Source organism: Sminthopsis crassicaudata, chromosome 4, assembly GCF_048593235.1.
Source record: "Sminthopsis crassicaudata isolate SCR6 chromosome 4, ASM4859323v1, whole genome shotgun sequence".
Taxonomy (NCBI): Eukaryota; Metazoa; Chordata; class Mammalia; order Dasyuromorphia; family Dasyuridae; genus Sminthopsis; species Sminthopsis crassicaudata.
In genome coordinates, this window is record NC_133620.1 from 223,640,920 (window position 1) to 223,658,468 (window position 17,549).

The window sequence follows — 17,549 nt, forward strand, 5'->3', positions numbered from 1 at the left end:
CTCCCAACTCTACCACAGCTAAATAGAACAACATAGTTTTTCAACTTTTGTTTCCTTTTTTGTCTTTTGTTTATGTTAGGAATCTTAAATAAATTAGGTAAAAGAAAGAGGCTTAAAGAGAAAAGACTGTGAAGACTAAAAGAAAAAGTAAAATGTTTTCTCAATGGATGAAGGAGGGTGAAAGAGTTTGGAAGCTAAAATTTTAAAAGATGAATGTTTTTAAAATGTTTAAAATATAACTGAGAAATATTTAATAAAACAAATAAAATTAATTTTTAAAGAGGGAAAATCAAAATGATTTTTCAATGTATAAAGGCAGGTAGAAGAGAATTTGAGAGTTAATTTTTTTCTTTTTTCTTTTTTTTTTTTTTTTTTTTGCTGAGGCAGTTAGGGTTAAGCGATTTGCCCAGGGTCACACAGCCAGGAAGTGTTAAGTGTCTGAGATCAAATTTGAACTCAGGTCCTCCTGACTTCAGGGCTGGTGCTCTATCCACAGCACCACCTAGCTGCCCCAAGAATTCAAATTTTTAAAAGATGAATGTTAAAAAAATTGTAATTGGGGAAATTTTTAAAAATTTATTTATTTGTTTTTTTTGTCTCGTTACATTTAAATTGTTTTTTATATGTGTTTCTAAATCTTTTGAGTTCCAGATTCTCTCCCTTATCCCTATACCATCCCCCATTAGGAAACCACATTTGAAGTTATGCATAATATTTCCATAAAAGTCTTGTTGGTTTGGTTTTTTTTAGAACCTTTTATTTACAAAACATATGCATGGGATAATTTTTCAACAATGACCTTTGCAAAACCTTGTGTTCCAAATTTTCCCTTCCTTCTCCCCATCCCTTTCTCTAGATGGCAGGTAGTCCAATACATGGTAAATATGTTAAATCTAATATCATATATATATATACATATTTATACAGTTATATTGCTGCACAAGAAAAATTGGATCAAGAAGGAAAAAAAAAAAGAGAAAGAAAACAAAATGCAAGCAAACAACAACAAAAAGAGTGAAAATGTTGTGTTGTGATCCACACTCAGTTTCCACAGTCCTGTCTCTGGGTGTAGATGGCTCTCTTCATCACAAGATTATTGGACTGATCTGAATCATCTCATTGTTGAAAAGAGCCACATCCATTCAGAAGTGATCATCGTATAGTCTTGTTGCCGTATATAATGATCTGGTCCTGCTCATTTCACTTAGCATCAGATCATGTAAGTCTCCCCAAGCCTCTCTAAAATCTTCCTGCTGATAAAAGTCATGTTGTGAGAGAAAACAAAAAAACAGACAAGCAAAAAAAAAAAAAAAGCGTGTGAGAGAAAGAGAGAGAGACAGAGAGAGAGAGAGAGACAGAGAGAGAGAGAAAGAGAGAGAGAGAGAGACAGAGACAGAGACAGAGACAGAGACAGAGAGAGAGAGAGAGAGAATATGCTTCAATTTGTATTCAGACATAATTAGTTCCTTCTCTGGATAGGAAAAGGATTTTTTCATCATGTCTTTCAAAATAGTTGTGGGTCATTGTACTGCTGAAAATACCAAAGTCATTACAGCTGGGTGGCCCAGAATATTGCTATTACTTTGTACATAGTACATTTCACTTTGCTTGAGTTCATGGAGGACTTTTCAGGTTTTTGCTCATTGTTATTGGGAAATATTTAGCAAAATAAATATATAAATATAATTTTTTTAAAGCAAAAACACAATGGAGAAAACACAAGGATAAAGGAGAAGGGACAATAGATGTAGTTAACAAGCCTCCAGGCAAAAGTTTACTTTCAGTGAACATACATCATCAGTGGCCACATAGAGTATGAAATAAAATCTTTTCACTTGCCTCAGTTCCCCCAAAAGCAATATATGTAATTCTATTAGGAACTTATTGGCTGTCTTATTTCTTATCTAGAAAACTGGATGCCTCGTTACTAAAATCAGTTGACCTATTTTATAAGCAAGATCTAGAAATGACTGTAAGTGGAAATTCATAATAACAATACTTCCCTTCCCCAAAGAAGAGGAAACATTCTGGACTATATACATCTGGAGTAAGTACTATTGATGATCATGGGGGGCACTGAACCTCCTCAAAATATATTGGAGTCCTAAATATAGGACTCTCACTTTAGGGGCCACCAAATGATGGAGTATGGGATTTGAACCCCTAAAACATACTGGGGTAATGGGCTGATGTGGCAAGCTGTCTCATAAAAATTTGTAGGTTTAGATCTTTTCCAGATTGAATCAAAAATTATATTATTATGCCATTGACTGGAGGGCTAAATTCCAAAAGGGAGTTCAGTGATTAGATTAACTAGGGGGAAAATGTGGACTAAGTTCCCTAGTGGGAACTCACCATTAACAAGAGGAAAGACACCATAAGGCAGACAAAGTTCCTCAAGAACTTGCTGCCATAAGACAAGCAGTTCCTAATGAACCTGACATTGTGATGCTTAGTAAATAGGCTAAGTTCCTTAAGGAAAATACTTTTTAAAAAAAATTTTTTTTTAGTGCGAAGGTCTGGTCTAGCTCCTCTTGTCAGGATAAGCAAAAGTCCTTGCCCCACGTTGGGCGCCAAATGTAGCGAGCTGTCGTCTCCAGAAGCTGCTGGATCGCTCTCTGGGAAGAGATCTGCTGTGTCTACTCAAATCTCTCCGACAGATTCTTCTTCCTGTAACGAACCGTTGTCTCCAGGCAGTTGCTGTTAACTCTTGTCCAAAGAAGTGACTTCCCTTCCTGCAGAGAGCCCCGTCAGGCCTGATGTAATGCAGAGAGTCTTCTTCTTTGAATCCTGGCTCTGAATCTCCTCCAGCTCTTATCCTTCTCCAGGCCGATCTGCTCTCTGCGCCCAGTGCTGTCTCTTTTTATCCTCCCAGAGAATGGGCGTGGGATAATGCAAGGGCTTCTGGGAAGAACCACCCCAGCCAATGAGCTTGCCCCCTCTATCAAGTCAACCTGAGTTCTCACCTTGTAATTGTCCAGAAAACCTGAATTCTCACCTTGTCACTGTCCAGACAACCTCAGTTCTCACTTAGTAATCCTAACATCTCCCCCTTTCTTTTGATTTAGAACATAGGACAGTCATGACCTTGAAACATAAATCCATCAATATGGGAAGTATTACAGATAATTACATAAATTACATAAGCACATAGTAACATAGTAACATAACACATGCTAGAAGTATATAACATAATCATAATCATAAATTGAAAATTTATAAATGTCCATAAGTCCATTGTCCATTAGTCTCATCTTGTGTGAGGAAGTCCAATGATTCCTGCTGGTTTTTAAAGTTCTTTAACAGTCTTCTTATTATCCATGCTCTTTCAGTGTCAGATGTTTCTTAGATCTTCTCCTTTATTTTGAGGTCTTTCTCTTTTTCTGTCTCTCTCTGATGGACAAGGCGAATATGACTCGTTGGCACCCATCTGATTCCTTCTCCTGCTGAAGAAATACAAGCAAACCCTCTCTCCCAGGCAGTTAACCTATCTAATTACCTTCTATTTACCACTTTCTAAATCTTTTCTCATCATCTGGCAATTACATTGGAGTTGTTTGCACTAGGCACAGCCCTGTTGGTTTAAAAGGCCTGTATTCTCCCCAAGTGTAATCCATTTTTGCAATCTGATTGCCTTTTGACTGACTTATCAGGTAATCCCTTTCTGCCATGTGATTGCTTCTCTGCTGATTGATTAAATCAGAGTCCTGGCCTTCTAAAGGTTCTTTGGGTGTAACATCAGCTGCCATCATGCCCCAAGTCTTTTTTGCCTGGGGCCCTGGACCTGGGGCCCTCATCCCATTTCCCTGAATTATTCTACACTCTGATGCCCAATAGAGTCCTCTGTTGCATTTTGGACATGGGGTTTTAGGTCTTCTCTCACCCTGTCTTTTCACTATATCTCCATATCTACACTGAGCTCTTAGATGTCCAATTTTTCCACATTGAAAACATCGCCGAGTTTCTCTAGAAGTCCCTTGCCAGGAGGGACCCTGCCTTTCCACATTCATCATTGTCCAGGTGTAAAAAGCATTTGTTCCCACTGTAGCACAGCGTCTTATGATCTCCTCTAAAGGAGCATCTTTGTCTAATCCCCATATAATTCTTTTGCAAATCTCATTGGCATTTTCCTTAGCCAGATGTCTTGTCATTATTTCTGTAGCTGAATTTTCTCCAATAGTTCTTTTGACAGCAGTTTGCAAACGTCCCACAAAATCTGCAAAAGGTTCATTGGGACCTTGCTGTATTTTAGTGAAAGCCTCTCCATGATCTTTCTGTCCAGGAAGGACACCCCAAGCTTTTATTGCAGCCTTAGCAATTTGTTCATATATTGTCATGGTATAATTAATCTGTTCCGAATTCTCTCCATACTGACCTTCACCAGCTAAGTGCTCAAAAGTGAATTGTGTGTTAACTCCTATTTCCAAATTGCATCTGACTTGAATTTTACATAATTCATGAAATTCCGCAAGCCATAATAAATTTTCTCCAGGTTCCAGACATGTCCTTGCTATGGATTTCCAATCATTCGGGGTTAGGACTTCATAAGATAAACCATCTAGTAACATTTTGACATAAGCTGATGTAGCCCCATAAAGGGTACAACCTTTTTTCAAATCCTTAATTTTATTCAAATCTAAAGGTGCATATCTTCTCCTTTTTTTACCTACAGAGTCAGTATTTTCAATCACAGGATATGCATGTATAAAATCACTTATATCCTGTCCTTCTCTCTTAGCTTTAACCAATGCTTTTTCTAATCTTGTCATAGGCTTAGGCTTCTTCACAGGCAATTCTGTTTGTGTTTCTGCCTCTTCCTCTCTTTCTTCCTCCATCTCTGAAGGTGGGGTTGATGTGGGCCTGTCAATAATCTGTTCTCTAGGCAGGGTTGAAGCTTCTTCAAGAGAATCATACCATAATTCCTCATTTAAATCCTCTTGGTCTAGGGAAAGATCTTGATCTTTCCTTTTTTCCTCACACTTCCTCCTCTGTTCATTTTTAGAACTTTTCCTTCTCCTACAACTTGCTTGATAGTTTAAGGCTAATTGAACTATGTTGTAGATATAAAATACTTCTGCAGAAATTGAACGAGGCCCATTTTTTGCTTGAAATTCTTTCATTTCATATCCCACTAGCTTCCATTTATCTACATCTATCTTCTCTTCCTCTAAGAACCAAGGGGATGTACGTCTTAATGCAGCCAAGAGTTTAGCAATCTGTACCCAGGTTACAAGTAAACTCTGCTCCTCAATTATCTTGATTATACTCTCTATAGTACCACTCCTGAATGGAGCTGAGGTTGCGTCTGGGGCTGAGGTTGAGTCGGCTGAGGTCCAGGGATTGAATATAGCTAACATCTGCCCCATTTCAGCTATAAGAGATTCCTGGTTTAGCCCTTAACAAGTTAAGTTCCTTATTTATCTATTAGCACGCTCACTTAATCTTTAACAAAGTTTCCTCCTTACTCACGGTTCTGGGTCAGAGAGACTGAGATCTAGATCGGAAGCTTTTCCACTGGAATCAGGACTGTGTCTGTCCCTGTTCGGGCGCCAAATTGCAAAGGTCTGGTCTAGCTCCTCTTGTCAGGATAAGCAAAAGTCCTTGCCCCACGTTGGGCGCCAAATGTAGCGAGCTGTCGTCTCCAGAAGCTGCTGGATCGCTCTCTGGGAAGAGATCTGCTGTGTCTACTCAAATCTCTCCGACAGATTCTTCTTCCTGTAACGAACCGTTGTCTCCAGGCAGTTGCTGTTAACTCTTCTCCAAAGAAGTGACTTCCCTTCCTGCAGAGAGCCCCGTCAGGCCTGATGTAATGCAGAGAGTCTTCTTCTATCTCTGAGAGTCCTCTCTTTTATTCTCCCAGAGAATGGGCGTGGGATAATGCAAGGGCTTCTGGGAAGAACCACCCCAGCCAATGAGCTTGCCCCCTCTATCAAGTCAACCTGAGTTCTCACCTTGTAATTGTCCAGAAAACCTGAATTCTCACCTTGTCACTGTCCAGACAACCTCAGTTCTTACTTAGTAATCCTAACATTTTAGTATTTTAATTTTAGATTTTAATTGAGCTTTTGACAAAGTATCTCTTACTTTTCTAGTAGAAAAGATAGAGAGATATGAATTCAATGATTATACATTCAGTACTGCTAGGATCACAAGACTAAAAGAGTAGTGATAATGCTTCACTCTCCACATAGCAAGAAATGTCCAGTGGAATACTCCAGGGAATCTGTTCTGTCTACTATTTTATGCAAGGCTCTGTTCTTTCTACCATTTTAGCAATGACTTTTATAAAGGCAAGGTGGTCTCATGATACCATGATGAGAGAAATAATTAACACAGTAGATGATGGAGTCATAATCATGATTGACTGGCAGTGGGCTAAATGAAAGGCAATCGCGCTAAATGTAAAGTATTGCACTTGAGTGCAACTTATACACAAGTATAAATTGATTAGTTGACAGAACAGTTCTGAAAAATATCAACCTTCAGTTCACTGAAGTTCAGTGGTCTAACAATAAGTATAAACTCATAATAATTCACCACCACCACCTTGTCAAAGTCTAATGTGACTTTGGCCTGCATTAATAACCTTATAGATTCCAGGAACAGAGAAATGAATGATCTTTGAATTTTGTCTGCTCTTATCAGACCTTATCTGGAATTACGTGTGAAATTCTGGTTCTCACAGTTTAAGAAGGACAATTATGTATTAGAAAACGTAGAGAAGAAAGAAAGCAGAATAGTAAAGGGACTGCAGTCCATGCCATATGAAATAGGGCTATTTAGTAGGAAGGCAAGATTCACAGATGAGGGAGGGAACTGAGATATTTGTTTTTAAGTAAGACTTAATAGGGCTTTCACTTGAAAGAAGGATTTACCTCCAAAGGGCAGAAGAAGATCAATAGGTGGGAAGTCACAAAGTTACAAAAGAAGTCAACTAAAATTTGATTGCTGTGGGAAATTTTCTAGCATTTCATCTCTCAAAAAGTAGTATTGATGAGGTTCGGTATGGGACAAAGAGTTGTGGGGACCCCCTCTGGGTTGGTCCATAGGTCCTTCATAAAAGAATTTGCCAAAAAGTTAGAATTAGACAAAAAGTTATTGTTGGAACTGAGAAGCCAGACTTTGCTAGGAAGGCTGACTTCCTCAGAGTCAAGGTAAAATTCCTAGTAGAGAAGTCCTGACAGAGGTAAAGAGGGGTGTGATCCTGTGAGGGACATAAGTGAGAAAGATAAAGAGGGGTTAACGCTGAAAAGAGAATGTCTTCTCAATGGGCAGAGGGTCCTCGAAGGCAACTATGCCAAGGAGAGAGAGAGAGACAGAGAGAGAGAGAGAAAGAGAGAGAGAGAGAGAGACAGACAGACAGACAGACAGACAGAGACAGAGAGAGACAGAGAGACAGAAAGAGAGAGAGAGAGACAGAGAGAGACAGAGAGAGAGAGACAGAGAGAGAGAGAGAGAGAGAGAGAGAGAGAGAGAGAGAGAGAGACAGAGAGGGAGAGAGAGGGAGAGAGAGAGAGACAGAGAGAGAGAGAGAGAGAGACAGAGAGAGAGAGACAGAGAGAGAGACAGAGAGAGAGAGAGAGAGAGAGAGAGAGAGAGAGAGAGAGAGAGAGAGAGAGAGAGAAGGGTTCCTTGGCATGGCATGTCTTGCTTTTGGCCCTCTGCAAGGAATGAGCCCCAAGTTGCCCTTTTTTATAATCTGAAACTTTAACTAGGAGCTGGGTGCAGTTTGAGTTGAAATCAGACCAAAATCTTTGCAAATTGAAGAGAAATTTTCTAATTGAATGGGTGTCCCTGAGCTAATCTCCAACTCAATAGAGGTCCATAGAAATCTAGATCTCCAGCTCAGGCTGAGTAGGAGTGGTCCTGGACTCAACTAAACCCACCAAGATAACAGAATGAAAGCACTTTATCTTGATTCCCTGGGGCAGGTCTTTCTCAGAGGAGAGTTCAAAGAGTTTCTTCCCTTCAAGGAGTTCTCAAGTGTTTACCTCATGGTCCCCCACAAGTTAGGACAGTATCAGGGTTCGCTACATCGGTATGGGCTATCTTAAGAGTGATGGGTTTCCCCTTCCTCTTCCTCGGAAGTCTTCAAGCAGAAGCTGAATAACTATTTCTCAGATATGTTATAATGGAGATTCCTTTTGTGTATGATTTGAACTAGATGACTGCTAAGATCTTTTTTAACTAATTCTGTGATTATTTGAGTTGGATAGAATTAAATCAAATGTCCAAAAGTGAAATAGGATACATCAGAAAGTAGTAGATTTCCTTTCATTGGAAGTCTTCTAAAAGAAGTTGGTTAACCATCCCTGAGGCTATAGAGGAGATTTCTCAATCAGATACCAAGTAGAGGAGACAGTCTTTGAGGTTTCTTCCAACTCTGACATTTAGGGATTCTGACACTGCTTATATGAAGCCTATACTTTTTCATCTGTCACAGAGGGAAGTACTACACACATGGATGAATCAGGTGGATCCACCCCCTTTTACCTGGATGACATTCTTCTGTGTCATCTAAACAGATGCTACTTAGAACAGAGAGGTTAGTTATCCTTTATCTCCATTAAAAAAAAAAAAAAACTGAAATAAACAATCAGGGACAATTTTGGCTCCCATGCAAAGAAATGTCAACAGGATCCCTTGTGTCTGTTTTTCTGTTGGATTCCAAAAATTGTTTGTCTGGGTTCCCTGGTCCAAACTGTTGGATTGTAGAGGTGCAATTTTATCCTTGAAGCAGGGCGTTCCTCGGGCTCCCAGCCAATATAATTGGCTCATTCACTTCCTTCCCTACTCAATTTCTTCAGGGCTTTATGCATGTGAGAAGCCTATTAAAATGATGATTCAGAAGGGGGAAACCAGGAAGCATTCCTCTGAAGCTAACAAGAGTGCCTCAGATCACTCAGGCCACAGCTAGTTTACCTCCCTGAAGCCGTCATGCAGGTTCCTTTTTATTCCCCACAATTACCACCAGGCATAGAGTAAAGTAGATGAGGAAGGGGAAGAGGAGGTTGTTTTTTTCCTGATAGAATGTTGATAATCCTTTTATAGTCAGAGTTTGACACAACACACAGTTGTATTGTTCTTTCTACTCCGGAGGAACTCTTGCAAGGCAACATTTGCCTGGAATTGCTTCATCAGTGGGGATGATTGGATAGATCACTCCAAGACTGTTGGATCAAGGGCAAAATATCTCTAAAGCTATCTGAACTGATGAACTTTTAGTGTGGAAAACTCCATCCCCAATGCAGTTTGGCAATTTCACTTTCAATTAGGAGCATATATTTTACAGAGGAAGACAGAGTCCCACATAGGTTAAATAGCCTGCCCAAGTTATCAAAAAAGGTTTCAAATCTCTTACTCCCAATCTAATCCTCTTCATGCTGAATCATACTGACAGATGCCAGGGGCTCAAAGTCCTACATTTTCAAAAGATATTCCTTACTCAAAGGCCATATTGTTGTTTCCTGCATCTGTGAATGACACTTTCTACCCCTACCACCAAAAAAACTCGAAAAACATTCAAAATAGCTCTCCTCAGGGTTAGAGGTATTTTTGGTAACTATGGATTATCAATCAAACAATCAATCAACATTTATGAAATGCCTCCTGTGTGTCAGCCCTGAGAAGATTTCAAAGGTATATATATATATATATATATAATATGTATATATAAACAAAAATCACTGACATGATGTTCCAGTAATCCCAAGAGCACTCTAATTTCCATATATAGCCAATTTCTATGTTACAAAGAATATTTCTTAACTGAAAAGCAACTATTTCCCTTTAAATTTCCAAAAAGACCAATGTCCAAAGCAATATTTCAGCCAAAAGAGTATGGACAAGAAAGGTTGGTAATCTGTGTTCTCACTAGTATTGATTGACTCAGATTGAATGTAAATAGCAATCATTTCTACTTTGGTCAGAAATCCTGAGGGTCTTCCCCTCCCAGACTTATTTACATGTTTAGATTTTTTTTTTTTTTGGGGGGGGGGAAGAGAAGATTCTTTGCCTCATTTGCTCCCTAGCCTTAATTACTGAATGTATGGGGTCTCAGACAAACAGATCTATTAAAGACCTTAGCTTAAAAAGGCCCAGGTCTTCCTTTTCATCCAGGGCCATCTCCAGTTGTCCTGATTTACATCTGGTCCCTGGACCCAGATAGCTCTGGAGGGGAAAGTAAGGCTTTTGACCTTGAATAGTTTTACCTCACTTAAATCCAATTCACTTGCATGTCATGGTATCCTCTCCCTGAAGTCATGGTCTTCTTTGGGAACAAAGGACAAAAAATAACCTCTGTGAAAAGTTATCACAGTTCTCTGCTGAGCTGGGAGTCCTATATTGCCAAAGGTATATTATGATAGATACTGTAGCTAGCCTGAAACTGGAAAACAGGACAAGATTAGGGTTTTCAGACCTATGCTTTCCATTATTCACTTTGAGATTTTACTTACCCTCCTAGCACGATGCCCAAATATAGAGTACTTGTTAGATGATACATAAAATAAAAATGACTGGACTTGTTTCTGAGCAGAGTCCAATGACCATTACTTTCTGAAGGCAAATTCTGGAAGGAATTTTGATTTTCTATAGATGTAATTTATCATTCCACCTTATAGGTTGACTTAGGATAGGGGAAACGACAAGCAGAAAAATATAAATCTCTGAGAAATCCCCCAATAACTCATTCAGATGGTATTTCAAGGGCATAAAAATAAATGACACCCTATCTCAAAACTAGTTGGGCCTTGTAATTAGCTCATTAAGGAGTTTCAGGTAGACTATAAAAAGTACGATTAGAACCTTTATATGCTATAAAAGTTGAATAGATTCAGTATCCTTTTTCCTTTAAAAAGGAGAATAATATAAATATGCGTTTAAAAAAATAAAAACCATGTCTAGAAAGAGAAGCAATATGATAAAATAAAGACCTAGACTTGAATACAGAAAGACCTGGATTTAAGTCTTATCTGACATATATAGGTAAAGTATGACTCTGGTTTAATCACTTAAGCTCTTAGCATACCAGGCAATTTTCTGAGACAATAATTTCCAATTTTTTTGACCCTGTATCCACATCAATGAAAAATATTTGAGCAGGCATTCTCAATGTATGTATATTTTCTTATTAATAAATTATATATCTGTCTTACTATGTTAATAAATGTGCACATATAAACACACAAAAATGGAAATTTCAAAAGGAAAAATTAATTATTAAATAATATTTTGAATATGTTTTATTAATACTACAAAAAACTATTTTTCTATCACTAAAACATCATTAACTATCAATAAGGACAAAGTGATTGAATAGACTTGGTTATTTTTTGAAATCTTGGTTTCACACTATGATACACAAGTCAAAGTTCTGGTACTAAATTCAATTTATTTTGGTAATTGATTTTAAAGGCTGTCATAACTGAAAAAGATAACTCACAAAGATATGTATAACCAAATAGAAGAAATACATTATTGGCTTAACTTACTAAATCAAAAGCTTAGTTTTTCAATCCTGTCCACTAATTATAGTAAAATTTTTGTTGAAGTTTATCTAATACATTCCCATCTTCACTGATTCTAAGCAATTATTCTCACAAACTAATCATTTGGCACCACATTTTTATATTTTTAACAAATAAGTTCAAAACTCATTGATACTCTTTATTTGGAAGATTTTTAAAGAGATTAGAAAATCTTGCTTTCAAGGTTTTTTGAGTGTGAAGCCATGAGTTTTCATAAAGGATGTTGGGCTATGTATTGCAGAGAAATTGTCAGTCTTCATCTGCAAAAGAAGTTCCTCGCCAGGAGTTCCCTATAACTGTGAAATCAGAAGTCCAAATCTATCTTACCTTAAAGAAAGTAGAATGGGTAGGGGATAAAGAAGGAATGGGATGTTGATAGAAGGAAAGATGGATTAGGGGTATTAGCAGTCAGAAACAAAACATTTTTGAGGAGGGGCAGGGTAAAAGATGAGAGAAAATAGAATAAAGAGGGTGGAAATAGATGGAAGGAAATAAAATTAGCAATCAAATTTGAACAAATTTTTGAAGCAAGTTTTTTTCTGATAAAACCTCATTTCTTAAATATATAGAGAAGTGAGTCAAATTTATAAAAATAAGAGCCATGCCCCAAATGATCATAGTTTTGGTTTAATTGTTGGTAGAGTTGTGAACTGATTGAACCATTCTGGAGAACAATTTGGAAATGTGCTCAAAAGGCTATCAAACTGTGCATACCTTTTAATCCAGCAGTGCTACTACTGGGCCTATATCCCAAAGAGATCATAAAGGTGGGAATGGGATCCATATGTGCATAGCTCTTTTCATAGTGGCAAGAAATTGAAAACAGAGTGGATGTCCATCAGTTGGAGAACAGCTAAGTTATAGTATATGAATGTTATGGAATATTAGTGTTCTGTAAGAAATGATCAGGAGAATGATTTCAGAGAAGCCTGGAGAGACTTACATGAACTGATGCTGAGCAAAATCAGGAGATCATTGTATATGGAAACAACAAGGTTATGCGATGATCACTTCTGATGTATGTGGCTCTCTTCAAAAGTGAGGTGATTCAGGTCACTTCCAATGGTCTTGTGATGGAGAGAACCATGTGCACCCAGAGAGAGGACTGTGGGGATTGAATATGAATTACAACATAGCATTCTTACTCTTTTTGTTGTTGTTTGCTTGCATTTTGTGGTTTTTTTTTTTTTTATCATTTTTTGAGTTTTCTTGTGCAGCATGATAATTGTAGGAATATATATAGAAAAGAATTGCACATTTTTAGAATACATTAATTACTTGCCATCTAGGAGAGGGGATGAGGGGAAAAGGGGGAACATTTGGAACATAAGATTTTGCAAGGGTCAATGTTGAAAAATTATCCATGCATTTGTTTTGAAAATAAAAAAACTTTAATGAAATAAAAAAATTTTTTAAAGCTTTGGTTTAGTTCAGTTTTTTAGTTTAATTTAATTTAGTGGAAGATGAGGAGGAAAGAGATGCAGAAAAAAAGAAGACAAGCTCCCAGGATTTTTTTATTTTCTTGTCTGCATTCCTGAGCTCTTTATATCCCTTATTCCCTTTGGGAATGTTCACTCTACTCACTCTCAAAAAGGTCACCATTCTAGGTAACCTTGATCCATTGTAGTTGCTTTGAGACCTAGAGATTTTACAAAAGAGGCAAGCTGGGCCAGTCTTAATACAAGCACTAGATCTTTCATGTGGGAGTATTTTAATTCTCATAGGAGATGACATAAATTTTAACTAAAGAAACTAAGAAGGGGATGAGAGATCAGGAATAAAGGGGGGGGGGGGCAATGGCTAAGAATACATGTCAATCTCAGAAAAGGAAAAAAGGAAAATACTGGATTTCAATCACAAGAGAGAGCATCACTTCATGTCAAGGTTATCACTGGTTATGTCAGGCCACAGCAGGAAGGGGTAAGGAACTGATTTTTCTGTAGGAGGCTGCCCTGTGAACTTGACACACCCTTGGCTACATTAAGCTTGTCCACTAACTAGCTATCATTCCTTCTGGCTCAGTATGGGAGTTCCTGGGTTATATCCTCCTGATCAGAGCTGTTGAGTCACTTGGGTAAGGGCTAGGGACTTTAATAGTAGCAAAGTGGGAGCCTTGTTCAGTCTTGATCAGTCACAGGTAAGGTGGTTCCAAGAACTGACAATTTAGGTCCAGTTAAATACAAAACTACAGCATGAAACTGGAACTTCCTAGCTTGGAAAACTTCAGATATGAAAGATAGTAGAAAAAGGGCAAGGCAAGGATACTAGGTGAGAAGAGGGAGAGCGAGTGGGGAAGAAAAAGGGAAGTATCTAAAAAAGAGGCAACATGTACCATATGAGCCTTATGAATCTCAAAGTTCCTCCTTTTCCCCCTCTTCCTCCAAATACATACACACAGGAAGTTTTGGTTACTCACTTCAACATAGATAGTGTCTTCCCTAAAGAGATACTTTCCCACCTAATTTCTTTTCTTTCTTTTTCTTTTTGCTGAGGCAATTGGGGTTAAGTGACTTGCCCAGGGTCACACAGCTAGGAGGTGTTAAGTATCTGAGACTAGACTTGAACTCAAGTCCTCTTGATAAAGCTCTATCCACTGCACCACCAAACTTCTCCCCCACCTAATTTCAAAGGAGGCTTCCCCTATTGGGATAAATTGCTATCAATCAACAACTCCAAGAGATATTTCCTTTTATCTTTAGAGATTGGTACACATCTGTCTCTTGCTCAAATTAGTTTGAATTTATTTTGCATATATTCAACTCAAGACACAGGGCCCCACAAATATTCTGGATCCAGATGGGCTATGATCAGTTGTAGAGGCTGACCTCAAGAAGGTTATTAGTATTATTTGTTTTTATTGTCCCTACTAGGAAAATCTCCTAAAGTAATCAGGCTTTTATACCCAAATATGGATAAAATGTGGGTAAATGTAAAATAAGCCTTCAGATCCTAAACACACACTTACAGCACTAAGAGTATACCAGATGTAAAAGAGCCTCTATTTCACTGGGCCTCAAATTCAATAGATATAAGAAACTCCATAAATAGATCCAGAAAATGCTTGAAGGTCTCACATGGCCTATCAACTATTTTCAGAAGGAAGTTGAACCAAGGGGTAGCTATCAGGGCACCTCCATGACACTGTGGCCAATCCTACACACACAATCTCTCAAAAACATTGTGTCATCCTGTGGTTTAGACTCCTTCCAGTCGGAAAATATATTTCTGAGGCTACTGAACTTTCCTATCAGTTCTGCATTGTCTGAGTGACTCATTGGCTTGTCTTTTAGTAGGATGTTAAACAGGAACTATGAGGATTATCCTCTTTATAGTAGGAGCATTTATGGGAGGAGCAATAAGAAATTTCTCTTCGTGTGTGTATGTGTGTGTGTGTTTCTCTCTCTCTTTCCCCCTTCTCTCTCTTTCTCTCTCTCTCTCTCTCTCTCTCTCTCTCTCTCTCTCTCTCTCTCTCTCTCTCTCTCTCTCTTTCTCTCTCTCTCTCCTTCTTTCTCTCTGTCTCTCTCTGTCTCTGTCTCTGTCTCTCTCTCTCTCTCTGTCTCTGTCTCTCCTTCTCTCTCTCTCTCTCTCTCTCTCTCTCTCTCTCTCTCTCTCTCTCTCTCTCTCTCTCTCTGTCTCTCCTTCTTTCTCTCTGTCTTTCTCTCTCTCTCTCTGTCTCTCTCTCTCTCCCTTTCCCTTCCCCCCCCCTGTTCTCCCCGCACACATCTATTTTATTGCAGTTACTTTGAGATCTAGAGATTTCACAAGAAAGGCAAGCTGGGCCAGGCCACTAAAAACAATAGGTCTCACATGCAAAAATATTTGTAGCAATTCTTTTTGTAGTGGCAAGAAATTGGAAATTGAGTGGGTACCCATCACTTGGAGAATGGCTAAATAAGTTATGGCATATAAATGTAAAGGAATATTATTGTTCTGTACAAAATGATGAACAGGCTGATTTCAGAAAAGCCTGAAAAGATTTACATGAATTGATGCTGACTGAAGTGAGCTGAACCAGGAGAACATTGTACACAGTAACAGCAAGATTATGTGATGATCAACTATGATAAACTTAGCTTTTTTCAATAATTCGGTGATCCAAGATGATTCCAATAGCCTTGGGATGGAAAATGCCATTCGAATATAAAAAGATAACACTGGAGACTGAATGTGGATTGAAACATATAATTTTCACTTTTTTTTATTTTTGTTTGCTTTTTTCTTTCTCATGGATTCCCCGCCCCGGTCTGATTTTTCTTGCACAACATGACAAATATGGAATATGCTTTAAATGTTATACATGTTGTTGTTGTTATAATTGTTTTTCCTTTGTTCTCAAAGAAGATCATGACATTAGGAAAGTGATGCCATGACATGCAATGAATTGATTTAAATGAGGGTTGTGCAAGGTCAACTGCCTCACTTTCCAGAACCTCTATATCAGATTGCTTGCTGTCTTGGGGAGGGGGAAGGTAAGGGAGAGAGGGGAAAAAAAATGGAACATGAAATCTTACAAAAATGAATGTTGAAAACTATCTTTTTCCCCATTTATTTAATATCTTATTTCCCCCAGTTATTGGTAAAACAATTTTTGAGAGCTTTTTGTTTATCATTTCCCAGAAAACAATAATATTACATCATAACTACACACTACAATTTATTTAGCTATTCCCTAAATGATGGGCATCTCCTCAATTTTTTGCTCTGAGAAATGAGATTTTTAAATCTCTTTTGTGAAAACTATATGGATTTGGAAAAAATAAAATATTTTTGAAATAAGTTAAATTAAATTAAAATCTCCAATGGATCTTTAGTGTAAGAGTATTTTAATTCACTGGCAGGTAGGTGATGCAGTGCCAAGCCTGGAGTGAGGAAGATCTGAGTTCATCCAGCCTCAAATACTTACTAGATATATGACTGTAGGCAAGTTAAGTAACTTGCCTCAGTTTCCTCATCTGTAAAATGAGCTGGAAAAGGAAATGACAAACCACTCCAGTGTCTTTACCAAAAACAAACCTCAGAAGGGGTAACAAAGAGTCAACAACAACTGAAAAATGACTAATTTTTTTAGTTCATACAGCAGATGACATAAAACTTAACTTAAAAAACTGAAAAAGAGGGTACAAGGGTAAGAAAACCAAGGGGTATGACTAAAAATATAAATGAATCTCATTCAGTAAAGGGAAAAGGACAGAACTGGATTTCAGTCACAAGAGAGGATTCAATCATTGGGTGACAAGGACATCACTGGGTGTGTCAGACCACATAAGGATACACACACACACACACACACACACACACACACACTCACACACATTTTCCAACTTGGAAATTGAAAAAGTTGGATTTACACTTGACACAACTCCCAAAGCTATTGCTGCCCAGGAAATCTTTATTCTCTGGTTGGAATTATACTTTTTTTTTTAAGTAAATTTATTTTATTTATTTCCTATTTTCCCCAGTTACAATCAAATAATTTTTTTTTACATTTGTTTTTAAGATTTTTAAGTTCTAGGTTCTCTCCCTTATTGCTACCCACAATTAAGAAACTACATGTGAAATTATGCAAAAAATTTCCATAACATTCAAATTGTGAAAAAAAAAAAAAAAAGCAGAACATAGATTTCTCACCCTAATGAAAATAAAAATTCTCAAGAAAAAAATAAGTTAAAAATAAAGAGAGAGATGAAGAAAGTAATAGAGAATGCTTTGATCTATATTCAGACTCAATCAGTTCCTGCTCTGGATATGGATAGGATTTTTCATTATAAATCTTTCAGAGTAGGTGTGGATGATTATACTATTGAGAATAACAGCTTTGTATACAATATATTTCACTTTGTTCATGAAGGACTTTCCAAGGTTGTTTTTTTGTTTGTTTGTTTGTTTTGTTTTGTTTCCCCCCCTTTCCAGGATCATATTTTTGAGGGAACTCAAGATCTTTTCTCCTCTATATAAAAAGTTTGGAGTTCATGAAAATTATTTATGAACTATGCTCTCAGGCTACATATAAGTACACTTCTG